Source organism: Panthera onca, chromosome A1 (assembly GCF_046562875.1).
Source record: "Panthera onca isolate mPanOnc1 chromosome A1, mPanOnc1 haplotype 2, whole genome shotgun sequence".
Taxonomy (NCBI): domain Eukaryota; kingdom Metazoa; phylum Chordata; class Mammalia; order Carnivora; family Felidae; genus Panthera; species Panthera onca.
The window spans coordinates 218,741,573-218,755,771 of NC_138339.1; the positions used below are offsets into that span (position 1 = coordinate 218,741,573).

Genomic DNA, 14,199 nt, shown 5'->3' on the forward strand with positions numbered 1-14,199 from the left:
ACCTCTGATTTACTTCTGTTTCTGGAAATCTATGTTAGCAAGATAAACTAAGGGTTTTCTCTGAGACATTATTAAAAACATTTTAACATCTCTGAAATTGAGGTGTTTTTACAACTGAGGAAACTTTACCCTAAATAGTAGGTTGTTTTCCTTCTTTTTTAATGGTATATAAAGTATATGACTTATAACCAATGGCTTCTTAGATTTGATGAAATGCAGTACATTGTATGGCTATGAAAATGTTTGCAAAGAATGTGAAATAAAATGGAAATGTTAAAAACAGCATTCCATATTATGGAACTGTTTAAAAGCAAACAAAACACAAATACACAAAACATACACATAGAAAAAATAATTTACAAAAGTTAATGGTGATGGTTTCTGGGTAGTCGGTTTATGTATGCTAAATTTTCTTTTTCCTTCAGATTTTGGGTTTTTTTCCCAAACTTTGTTTAACAGGCCATGCAAATGCTCTTATAATGGAAACATCTTCTCATAAATGATATTTTTCAATAAGTGAACAACTAACTGTGTTTTAAAGTTCAAACTGTGGAATATCTGGTCACCATGTCTTTTCAAAGCATTAGTCAAACAAATATGATTTCTGTTACTTTGGCTATGAAATTTTCATAAAGAGTAGAACTTGGCTCAGATTCTGGAGAGAAAGCCAAAAAAAATTATTCAGCTCTACTTCCAGAGAACTCAGGCCCTGTAGATTTTGTAGTAGATTTTGGCAGCATTCCCTTTTCTGATACGTGGTAAAATGCTTCATATCCCTAACTTACATGTGAGTGTTGTTAAAGATGGCCCTGAGTCAATCACTCGAGTGAGTCATCTGAACATGTTCAGTGATATAAGTGGAGAGGAGTGTTTATAGGGGAATGAGAAGGGGAAGCTAGGAGAAAAGGTCATTTGGGACATTCAATTTCCTTGTTTTTCATTCCTTAAAATATTTAAAGGGGAATAAATGTCTATCTGTAGGGGCTAATGAGCATTTCCAGGCCTTTATGTTTAACCTCCAATTATACTGTTCAAAAATAGTTCAAAGGTTTCCCGTAAAAGTTTAAGGAAGTGAGAAATTCATCTCTGAAGCCAAGAAAAATCTCAAGATTTCCATAGATAAAAACATAAAAAGTAACCAAACTTCTAACTTAGTGGTTATATATCTTCCTAACTTCATGTACTAATTCTATTTTTAAATCATTCTATTTAATTTAAATTATTCACTGAAAGAAAGCCAACTCAAAAATGAGCCTTCTTTCCTTTCACATGTTTATTTTACAATCAACAATGAGTGAGAGAGGAACATTTCCAAAATTCTTTCTTAGAGCTTGCTAATTTAAACTTAAGGCATAATTACCTTCTCTTAAACTAAAAAAAAAAAATAAAACTTAGCCCCACATTAAAAAAAAAAAAAACCACAAAAGTTCAGTAATGAGCATTCTTTTATCTGTATTGCAAATAGAACTCACAGACATGATATGATCAAAGTGCATCTATGGCAGATAATTGGGCTAGTAAGATTCATTTTTTTTAATGTATATACATGAGTATATACATCTGTCAATATTCATTGAACTGTTCTCTTTAAATGGGTAAATTTGATTTAACGTATATTTAAAAAATTTTTAAGTATTCCCAATGGTTCTGCTGTATTTGTCATATCCAAGTAGTCCCCTTTCCCCCCACTGACAAAGTCATAATTTAGAAGTGCCTTCACAGAGATAATAAATTACAAAGCATATCATTCTAGTTATGCATATTATGACACCAAATCCATTATGGAGCATATGATATATGTCAAAGTGTTTTCCAATCAATGGCTTCTTTAATGATTCTATTTTAAAATACATATGTTAAATGTAATTAGGCACTACCATTAAATTTTTCACTTGAAAACCTATAGAAATGAGTGAAACTGTAGGCAATAGAGTATAAATAAGGACTTTGACTGATCATTCTTTTTCTCAGTTCAAAATGACTAAGAATGATTTTGTTTTTATAAGTTTTATTAACAGAGTTTAGGAGAGAGCTTTTCTAAAAGTGGACAATTTACACAGAAATGGAAAACTTGTGAGAAGTTTCTTATGCATCCTCATTCATCTGGAAGCCTTGGTCAGACTTGCATCAGAATAAAAACTCTTTTTTAAGAGAAACCCATGTCCTTGAGAACTGTTCCTTAATTCTAGTGTACTGTAACCAGTGAAATAATTTTAAAAACACAATTAGTACATGAAGGTAGGAAGACACACAACAGCTAATGTATTTGTTATTACAAATAATAACCTACTAGACTACTATTCCAGGAAAAACAACCAGTAACTTCATTCATTAGGTTTATAGTGATGTTTCTGTTGACAGATCCAGGCATTTGTCAGAGCTAAAATTTTCTACATTTATTACTGATTAATGACTGTCAATGAATGAGAATATTATATTAGAATTTCATAATCTCAACTTATAGCAGAGGTCTGAAGCTAGGTCCGTATTCTCAAAAACTAGTACCTGTATTCAAAGCATCAGATCTCACTGAAATTCACAAATGGTTACTCTTTACAACAGAATTATCAAGGGAAACTCAAAATTGACTTTTTTTTAGTCTTTCCTGTAAGCACACACATATTATACATAACAATCATCAAGTTTTGGTTACATATTGTTATTATTAAGACAAGGTTTATAGTTTTTCAAATAGAACAAAGAAAGTATTTCTTGATCAAATGGAAAAGTTGTTCTGCCACTGAAAATCATCTAAGTGCAATCTGCATTCACCGTGTTGTTTATTTCATTATATGTGTTTATTACATTGCCAGCTTTTAAATTTCGTACTACAGCACTTTAGAGAAACTCTTAGGACCAGTGTCACTAAACTTAATTTAGATAGACCTAATTTGAGTTTTCCTAATAGGCCACATTTCTTCATGAGTCCTGGTACACTTATGCAAATACATAAAGGTGACACCTTACCTTAGAATGTCCCATGTACTCAAGATACCAAGCTTGTAAACTGCCTCCCCCATCACCATCCCTACTCATTCAGGGCTGCCACTAAGTTATACCAAGGTCTTCCCTTTTTCTCAGAATAGTTAGGCCTATTCTGTACTAATATTGCTTTGTGTCTCACAATTCAATGATTCTTATCAGGCCATATCTTTCTCATAATGAAAACCATGTGCCCCTAAACCCCTTTCCTTTTTTGGGTATCTTGGAAAAATTCGTCAGTTCCATTTCTGTGAACCAAAGAAAAAGTTTAGGCCTCATCCAGTAACTATTTATTAGGTATCTGCTTATGTGCCACTGAGCTAGACTCTAGAAATGGGTGATAAGGATAAAAGCAATGGCTAGAAATATGCCTATGGCAAGGGAAACAAAAATCACTAATCTTAACATGGGATAAGGTCTCATAAAGGGAATGCAATCAACCATGGAAGCTCTCAAAAGTACCTAGAAATCCTATTTATAAGCATCTTTCCCAAAACCCATTCATCTCATTAAATTTGCTTTTCTTCAAGCATTAATATCTAAGATAAATAAAAATAATGTCTTATTCAATAGAATTGTTTTTACATTTAGTTTCATTACTAGACTTGCTTTTCTAGTATTTTTCAGGGTGGCAATGGTTTTTCTATACTGTGACTGTAATATGTCCTCAGGTTATAATAAAAGTCAATCATTTATTGAATTATTTTCCAGGGAAGATGGGTCCCAAATTCCCAACAACCCATTCACAATAAACTTCTGAAGTACAAAATATTTGTAAACTGAGAATGACTTAATCTTTATTGTTATATTTACATTCCTATGGGCTAAGAAATGGTGCCACCACCAAGGTAATACCAATGACTTACTAGCTTAAAATAAAAAATTATTCTGACAATTGTGAAGCTGTATGCAAACCTTCCACTGGTCTAAGAAGGACCGAGTATGGGAACTTCAGTAAAGAAGAAAAGTTGGTTTGTGATATTATCTTTATTTTATTTACTTTTGACTTTAAGTGCAAGATACTGGTCCAGAAAATGTTTCCAAAGATCAGCTGAGTTTCTTCTTATACATAGGTCAAAGGCATTAAAAAGAAAGAAAGAAAGAAAGAAAGAAAGAAAGAAAGAAAGAAAGAAAGAAAAAGAAAAGAAACCACAAAACAAAACCTGTTCTACAGGCTTCTGCACACATAGAGGAAATGCACCACTTTATATATTATGTCTAGGGTATAAACCCTTTTGATATGTTTACTGACACTCTATTGAAGTTTTCATTTCAGCTAAGTTGTTCTGCCTTAAAGGACTCACTTGAATCACTAAGGACATATTTTTTGATGCTGGCAGAGAGGAAATTAGAAACTTTGCCTAGAATGGTGCACCTCTATGCAATGACTCACTTTAGCAGCTAACAATGTATATTTCCTTCCTCCCACAGAAGAATGATTATGTGTCTTCCACTGATGCCTTTAAAAAGACATATAAAAAATGAGTATACAATCTCCTATGTTAAGGTTGTACAATTAAAGTTTTTCTTGGAATGTGAATACATATTTTATGAGTTTATTTTTCTTTTTTCTGCTGTATTGCTTGTATACATATATGCATCTGGCTATAACAGTTCTTCAGCAGAACAAAAATATTATGTGAGAGCTTGGTATCAGCTATAAGAAAATAACTGTTTTAATCCTTAATTTGAAATCCATGTGCATCCATTTTGTATCAAATGGTAAATTTGATATGTACGTTGTCTAATTTTTACATTCATTACAGAATTTGGGGAAAAAAATCATGTGTCACTTATTGGATCTAACAGAAGCATTCAATATTTAAATTGTATGTCCTTGTAAATAATGGTATCATTAACACTTCCATCCACTTGGATTATGAGAGAAGGGTGTAATTTATAATAATTGAAGATACCAAACATCACATTGATAATTTTAAATTTAGTGACAATACACAGAAAGAGGTAACTCCTGAATTTTTATGCAGTTGAAAAAGAAACATGAAAAGTGGTATACTGCCACTATTTTATTTTTGGTAACCCTCTGTAAATAAAAACCCATTTCCAAAATAAGATATTCCACGGACACAGAATAGTTGGTAATGGTTCAAGTGCCTTAGGCAACAGAGAAGTATTGTTTTGTAGTTGCTGTTTTTTTAAACCTCTCCTAGTAACAGCAGTTCATCATGCACAAAGAAACAAGGTAACAACACAATTTAAAATGAATGTATAAGCAATAACTGTAAAACGTTTACTAAAACTAAAGTTTACCATATTAATTCCATTTCTATGAACTAGTATAGGTAACCTGGCTGATACTCACCAAATGTTACAGAAATGTCCAGGCTTGTCTAAGCAACAAAAAGTAGACACATGGTGAGGTGCTGAAGACAGCTCTCTCTTGGGCTCAAAGCACTTTACATGAAGTAGCTCTATCTTCCATTTAATAGAGGGTGCCTCCTATTACCAAAGCGTTGCAGAGAAAAGAGTTTCCACAATCCCGTCTTGACTTTCTCTCTCTCTCTTTGAAGAGTAACAGTTACCACCGGAAAACGTTAGCAGAAAATGATCACTTGAACACTCACACAGGGCAGCTGTAAATTTCCACTCTCTTTGCTTGCTCTCAGATTCCAAGCCTCGCTTGTCTCTTAATCTGTCACAGGCAGTTCTGTTTCTGGTCAGACCAGCTTGCTTCTGCTTTCTCCTCTCCCTTTCAAATGCACTCTTTTAGATACATACCACACAGTAACAGCTCCCTCTTTTTCTTCCTCCCTCCCAACTGTGCGTCACAAGAATGTGTGTAAAGCAATTAAAGCTGAGGCAAATTTAAATCTTGCTCCCTCCTCCCAAAACAGTCTAGGGATAAACAAAATATTTTTCTCATCCCATCTTTTCCCTTTAAAGTCCTATAGTCGTTCATGTATGGGGTTCTGTCCACAGATTAAACTGGCCTGACAATGCTGTTTAAAAATGTTTCTAATAAAGGTGTGTTGACAGTGATAATAACAGATTCATCTGTTAATATGTTAGCTTCTCGGGGAAGATGCTGATTCCTAATCATAATAAAAATGTAGCAAGGAAATACTCAAGTATTATGAATTTAATCTTCAGATTTTAAAAAGCAAGGAAGATTTTAGAATTAGAGTATTCATAATTTAATTTTAAGTGTAATTTTGTGGAAGTTTACTGTATTTTAAAATATGGCATATTTTGAAACTTAGAAACAACATTTGTAGTTACAAAGGGGAAAATTACAAAGAACACAGAAACATACAGACCCTGAAAATATTAAGTAGAACAGCTTATACTACTTATGTGTAAACCAAATACAATTACTTTGTTTAGAAGCCCCCGTCCCTCCACATATACATACACAAACACTGCTCAGGATGATTAATATCTCTTCAATGAGAATTTATAAGGCTAACGACTATTATAATACCACTTTTTCATTATTACACATGTAGATTTATAAGGTAAAATACCTTAAAATTATGCATCTCTCTGCAAAAATTGAGAATGAAGAATTAAGTAGAAAACTGAGTGGAATGGCTGGTGACAGGCTTAGACAACATTTGTAGGATTCTTTGGAATTAAAGAGGCAATGTACTCAGCTTGGAATACATGCTGGCCTTGAGAGAATGCCAGTCAGGGCCTGCTTTGGAGTTTTCTCTTCTAGTTCCTCAGTCCCAAAGACTTTCAGGTTCTGTCTCCCAGTTTATATTTCCAATCAAAATTCTCGGGCTCCTCTTCTTTTTTTATTTTATTTTTATTTTATTTTTAATGTTTATTTATTTTGGTGCGGGAGGGTGGGGCAGAGAGAGAGGGAGACACAGAATCAGAAACAGGTTGTGCTGAGAACTCAGAGCCTCACACGGGGCTCAAACTCACAAACCATGAAATCATGACCTGAGCTGAAGTCGGGTTGAACGCTCAACCGACTGAGACACCCAGGTACCCCTAGGGCTCCTCTTCTGATGACAGACCTCTCAATTACAGAACTGACAATAGTCAGTAGACCTACTGTATTTTAATCTTAGTCTCTGCAGAACTAAAGCATCCCTAAGAATATGAGCTTAAATAAACTGCAAAGCAAAAATCTACAGGGACAGTTGGGTGCCTCAGTCACTTAAGCATCCAACTCGATTTCAGCTCAGGTCATGATCTCACGGTTCTTCGGATTAAGCCCCGTGGCAGTCTCTGCACTGAGAGTGTGGAGCATGCTTGGGATTCTTGCTCTCCCCATCTCTCTACCCCTCCCCCTGCCAAAAATAAATAAATAAACATTTTTTAAAAATTATTAAAATTTTTTTTAAATCTATAAATAGATTAAATTGTTTATTACCCTTAAGAAAAAAGCAAATAAAGCTTGGCTTTATTTCTTAATCTATATATCATATGTTTAATAAATATACCCTAATATACATATATTTGTATTCTAAAATATGTATTTCTTAAGGTGGTTCATTTAAAGTAGACTTTTAAACTTAAATATATTATAATGTAATTTGATTCTTAACACCTAAGAAATAGGCACCAAAGATGACTAGAAATTAGTCTGTCAATTATTCCTTTAATTTGTAGTTTTGTAAAACAGAGTTTTATTCCCTACTTTTAAAAAATGTTAAATGGAGGGGTGCCTGCGTGGCTCAGTCATTTGAGCATCCAACTCTTAATTTCAGTTGAGGTCATGATCCCAGGGTCTTGGGATCGAGCCCTGTGTCAGCCTCCATGCTGAGCACAGTACCTGCTTAAGATTCTCTCTCTCTCCCCCACTTGCACTCTCTGTCTAAAAAATAAAAATAAATAAAGTGTTAAATGGATATTATCACTAAAGGGTATTAAGTGCCTTGTATCTTCCTGAGTCCAAGATTATACTCAAAAAGTTCTGGTATACCTGAAGATATTCAGAATTTGTAAGGATGGTGCTTAGAATAACTACGAGGTAAAATTTTTTTAAGTCATTTTAGCACTGAGAGACATTATATCAATCTATGATTCTAAGGCACAAAATAAAGACAAGGTATTTAAAGTATATAGTAAGACTGACTACATATGATTATATATGTGTTTACATTTGATTCCTACCAAACACCATTTTTTAAAATGCACACAAAGAAATCACAAAAAGTGGCCATATATTAAGTCACCAAAAAAAGGCAATAAATTTCCAAAGGAAAAATGGTACAACTTCATTCTCTGAAAACAAGATGATAAAAGTAAGTTATTTAAAAAAATTTTAACAGATAAGCAAATATTCTTTAACTAATCCTATTAATACTTGAAAAAAATTTTAAGTACATTCTTCTAGGGTGCTTGGGTGACTCAATAGGTTAAGTGCCTGACTTGGACTCAGATCATGATCTCGCGGTTCATGAGTTTGAACCCTGCATCAGGCTCCATGCTGATAGCTCAGAGCCTGGAGCCTGCTTCAGATTCTGTGTCTCCCTCTCTCTCTGTCCCTCTCCTGATTGCACTCTGTCTCTCTCTCTCTCTCAAAAATAAATGTTTAAAACTTTTTCTTATAAGTACAGTCTTCTAAAAATTATTTGAACAGAATAATTAAAAAGTACAATTACAGTGACTTTTGTTTCAGGATATGATGAAGTAACAGGGACTGAATTTACTCTTGTCTTACATAACTTAAAAACTGGGCAAAATATATAAACCAATGGTTTTTAGACACTGGACACAAGGCAGCTCAGCCCAGTAATCCCTGAGAGAAGGGAAACAAACAAGGTAATAGCCCCAGGCAGCAGAACAGGAAGGGGAACCCAAACAGAGCATGGCAGTCTCCCTGAGTTAAAGAGACAAGGGTTGCGAATTCAAAAAGGCCAATGTGCCTAAAATCACAGGGCAGAATACCAGAGAGGAGAGAGTTGCAAAGACCGTCCCAGAGATCTGCAGAGGATTCTCTTCAGATCTTCATCTGAGAACTGATTAGCACGTCTGTGAGAAAACTCTCCAAGGCCAAGAGATGAACCAATGGAAAGAATCAGGCTGAAGAATTCCCAGTATTCACACAGGGCTGGAAATAGTTTCTGTTCCCAACAGCCAGAATGAAGAAATCTCATAATATATGTAAAGTTGGGTTGAATATTCTGAAGGATACTGCCTTGGCAGTGAGACCAAATTTGCCCTAGGTTAAAAGTTGTTCTGGTGCTTCCTTATAGAGCTTACAAGTAGGTAAATTCTGAAAGGTTAAAATTCTTTCCAAATAAATTAACTGCATCCTAGAGTAGAGTCAAAATATTTAAGGGAATTTTTAGACATGTAGCACACAGCATACAATTTATAATGTCTGGCACCCAGTCAAAAATTACTAGGCATGCAAAAAACCAGGAAAATACAATACGGCTTTAAAATCTTAAGTAATAATTAAGGTGCTACTATGAGTTAAGGTAATAATAGCAAATTTATTTGTTGAAAAGACTTTCTGTCCTTTTTAACTAGCTAACAAGGTATAGAGTGATCATTTGTAACATGCATGCAGTAATATACAGTTCTCCACTAACACTTTCTGCAAGAATTTGTCTTCACTGATGATCCTAACCTAAATCAATCATTTCATCAGGGGTTGAAAACTGGTCATTTAAAAAATTCTATTCTTCTTTCTGCTATATTGGCTGGCACTGTTTTGTAGGAAAGAGCTTCTCCTCAACTATATTTCTAATTGAAAAAGAATGATAATGGCTTAATTCTCTTCCTTTAATTACCAATTCTGAGAGTAAAAAGCTGGTAACATTCACTTCCAATGGTTGCAAATAAAAGATTGTTTTTGGTGAGGTAAGTCTTTCTCTTCTTTTGAGTATCATTCAAAATCATTCATAAATCTTTATATATTCAGTGCTTCAATAAGTTACATGCATTAGTTTTTTTGATGCCATCTTTCTAGCTTGGTTTCCCAAAAAAGAAGAGTCTGAAGAAAAAGCCTTATGTAATATTAGTTTTAAAAGTAACCCAATCACAATAAGCAGGAGTGAGGGACAAGAGGAATAAAATAAAGGAGGAAGAGCCAATTATGACAATATGCATTATCAAGCAGGCCACCTATTTAATTTGTCAGACTGAACCTCTTAAGAGCCATATAAGCACATTTCAGGACCACCGCTAAGGTATGAGGAGAAAAGAGAAAGAATACAATTTATTCACTGGCTTCATTTTCCATCGGTTAAAGAAAGGCTTTCCCAAAAGAGCATTAACTGCCATACACTTGAGTTTAACTCCTCTGTACCTCCAGGGTGCATATGTGTGAGTCTTCCCTGTGGACACGGCAAAAAGCCAGGGGCTTGCAGAACAGCAGGATATAGAGCTATGTATGGTTCCACCTACACTAGAGTTTGCACAGAGCTGAACTGAGACCAGTGAAACCTAGGGGATATGCAATGATATAGAAGAGGTATTTATAATAAGTGTGCAAATTTCCCCAAATATGTCCAGTGGAAGCCACTTCAAGATACTTCCTGCATACTTTTGATACAATTCCATTACTCCTCAAATTTTTATTGCTTTCTAGTTCACCAGAATGTCCCAGCCTCACTTTGTATTTACTCTGTCACAGATCTGGAATGAGCCATTTCTCCAGGGAGCTCCAGTGTTTTTAACGAAGTTTGGGTACCAGGCATACTCATTGCTACCGGGATGTCACCGCTTCTAGATCCTTCAGTGATCAAAGTTAGGAAATATGTTTAAAAAAATGTCATTAGTTTATATCTAACATTACAGAGTTTCAACTCTACTTTTTAAATTTTATATTTGTCTTCTCTTACATAAAAATCTTAGTTCAAAACACATTAACATAATGATGTGGTTATTTTTCAATATACCTAACATAGATTCAAAATAACATTATCAAATTTCTAACAATAAAACTAATAAGTGATGTTTAAATAATTCTTTGCAGGAGCACCTGGGTGGCTCAATAGGTTAAGTGTCCAACACTTGTTTTCAGCTCAGGTCATGATCTCACAGTGGTGTGTGAGTTTGAGTTCAGTGTTGGACTCCACATGGATCCTACTTGAGATTCTCTTTCTCCCTCGCTCTCTGCCCCTCCTCCCCTGCTCATTCTTTTCTCTCTCTCTTTCCCTCTCTCTCCCCCAAAATAAATAAACTTAAAAAAATAAAAAATCAATTTTTCTCAGTTAGCTTCTTTTTAATTTCTTATGTTTACTTATTGAGAGAGACAGAGAGAGAGAGAGAGAGCAAGCTGGGGAGGAAGAGAGAGAGAGGGGGAGAGAGAATCCCAAGCAGGCTCTACACTGACAGTGCAGAGCCTGATGCAGGGCTCAATCTCAAGAACTGTGAGATGATGACCTGAGCTGAAATCAAGAGTTAGATGCTTAACCAACTGAGCCACCCAGGTGTCCCTCAAGTTAACTTCTAATTTAACTTGTAATGTACTTTTAAGCATATACAACTACCATTATATTAGAGAGTTCCAATGTCAAAATGTTGGATTAGTTTACCTGATACAAAATCAAAACTTCTATTTTACATTGTTAATTCACAATTGAAAAAAATTCCATAGAATGAGATTTTAATTGTTTATTATTAGATAGAGACTTTAACAACCTATAAATAATGTAGTGCCATGGAGTTGTATCAGCTATTGAGAATAGCAGAGAGGAAAAGTTAAAAATGCAAATGATACATATAGATCAAGTTATGGTCAAATGACATCATGGTTCACAAAATAAGCAATGATTCTACAGTAATTCAAATACAAAAACATGGTGGGAAAAGTTATTACTGTATGTGGTAGTGTAACTATGCAGAATTCCAATACCTCCTCTACCTTAGTAGTCACATTCACATTATTGAGTATTGTAAGACTTAGATTCCATCTTTGATACATATCTACTTCACTAGCCATAAGTCTTATAACTAGTTACAGAATTTTTAAAGGCACAATATTAAATTGATTAGTTCATCAAAATAACACACTGGTGGTTAAAAAAGTGTTTACTGTCAGGGTGCCTGAGTGGCTCAGTTGGTTGAGTGTCTGACTTCAGCTCAGGTCATGATCTCGCGATTTGTGGGTTCGAGCCTTGCATCGGGCTCTGTGCTGACAGCTCGGAGACTGGAGCCTGCTTCGGATTCTGTGTCTCCCTCTCTCTCGGCCCCTCCCCGATCATGCTCTGTCTCTCTCTCTCTCTCAAAAATAAACAAACATTTTAAAAAAAAGTGTTTACTGTCAGCAGTAACAATAATTGTCACAAAAACTGATGTCATGTTAAAAAAAAATCAAGACTCTAGCATGTAAAATACAAAACACACAAATACATATTTTTATGATTGTTTTATTGGCAATTTAGTGCTATTTATTGAATTAAATTATTGTTAATTTTACCTTATTGGTTTCAGGGTTGTTTATGTTTAATGAGTACATTTATTTTTTTTTACATATAAAAACTGGAGGAGAAAGTTAACTAAAACAATTGGACTGCAAGTGACAGACCCAATGCAAATAAGTTCAGCAAAAAGGGAAATTAAGGATCATGTAGCCACAAGCCTAGGATTAGAGCAGTGGTTCTCAACTGGGGAAGCATCTAGTGGGGAGAGGCTAGAGAAGCTATTGAACATCCTAAAATCAGAGAATATCCTCTCCCCCAACAAAGAGTTATCCAGCCCAAAATGTCAACAGTACCAAGGGTGAGAGACCCTGGATTAAAGCTAACTTCTGCCAAAGCTTAAATAAGGTCACCAGAGCTCTTTCTCTCTCTTTTTGCATTGCTTTTTTTTTTGTGTGGCCTTCATTCATAGTTGGGCTCTCCCTATCTGGTAGAACAGATCACAAGGCCTTGGCCCCCACAATCTCAAAAGAAGAGGTCTCTGGTCCTGATCCTCTCTTTCAATAGCCATATCAAACGTGAAAAATGATTTTGGTCCTGCTAGTTCAGGTAACCAATTGTTAATAACCGCATGCGTAAGAACAGGGCCCACTTATTAACCAGCTTGGCTGCTGAGTGTGTTAGCATTAGTGCAAAGAGATTGACAGGCCTGTGAGGTAGGAAAAGGTGAATTATGAGGCTCACTATGAAAGAGCAACTTCAAGTCAAGAGTCAAGTGAAATGTCGGGTGAGATTATCTACAGTAAGATTGAACTTCAAAGCATATGTAGCTGGATTCACTCAGTTACATTTATGCGGTACATAAAACCATTCCATAAAGAAGTTCCAACTGGTTGCCCAGCATCCACACCTACCCTTTTCCTACACCTATACTTTCAATAATGGCCCCGCCTAACATTAGGCAAGGTTTCCACACGTGACGAACAGTGCACTCACTCTTACTCAAACTTGTTTACTGCCTCCAGCTCCGATATCTGTTGATTATATGCTCAATCAAGTTTGAAGCGGCTCCTTATGGTCTATCATCCTATGGCTCATCCCCACACCAAGACATCTTTTTTTTTTTTTTTTTTTTTTAATTTTTTTAACGTTTATTTATTTTTGAGACAGAGAGAGACAGAGCATGAACAGGGGAGGGTCACAGAGAGGGGGACACAGAATCTGAAACAGGCTCCAGGCTCTGAGCTGTCAGCACAGAGCCCGACGCGGGGCTCGAACCCACGGACCGCGAGATCATGACCTGAGCTGAAGTCGGCCGCTCAACCGACTGAGCCACCCAGGCGCCCCCAAGACATCTAATAATAACCATGGCAAAGTAAAAAAAAAAAAAAAAAAAAAAAAAAAGGACACCAGCAATAACTACTCCTACATGAAAAAAGGGAGATAAAAAAAATCAGTCCATAATATATATGATATTTTGTTGGACAGGAAGAGCAAGCTTCCCTGTCCGGGAAAGGAAATGAGTTCCATAGTTACCAAATTGTTTGCCCCTGATTCTAGTCTCTAACCTCTGGGAGATCTCCCCTACCAGCCATCCCCCAAAATCACACTGAGAAGGTCACTGTGGATGGCTCCTGACTGGGAGGTTTCCTGCTGAAGCAGTCCACTTGTTTCGGAATCACATTCAGTAGTCTGGGAGTTTCCAGGGGATGGGAAATCACAAGTCTTTACTTCTTAGACTTAAATATCTTTGACAATACAACTCTCTTAGATTCTCTTTGGCTTTGTGTTTTCTACTAATCAAAGTCAGAAATCCCTGAATCTGAACTTGCTGCTCTGATTTTTGTCTCTACTGGCTTCACTGCTCTGTCCATTACTCCAGCCCCCAGGTTACACTGCTTCTTCCAAACCAATGAGGGTAAACCTG

The 14,199-nt window shown here is 35.5% G+C and overlaps 1 protein-coding gene across 11 annotated transcripts in view; it reads right to left on the minus strand.

Annotated features, from left to right (window-relative positions):
* The window catches only part of CAB39L (calcium binding protein 39 like), a 130,506-nt gene that overhangs the window by 90,401 nt on the left and 25,906 nt on the right, over positions 1-14,199 (minus strand). For 3 of the 11 annotated variants that reach the window (XM_078433911.2, XM_078433886.2, XM_078433913.2), the window contains one exon: positions 5,306-5,505. The exons of the other annotated variants lie outside the window; for them this stretch is intronic. The gene's annotated coding sequence lies outside the window, so the exon portion shown is untranslated. The remainder of the gene's footprint in view (positions 1-5,305; positions 5,506-14,199) is intronic. 11 annotated transcript variants of the gene reach the window in all.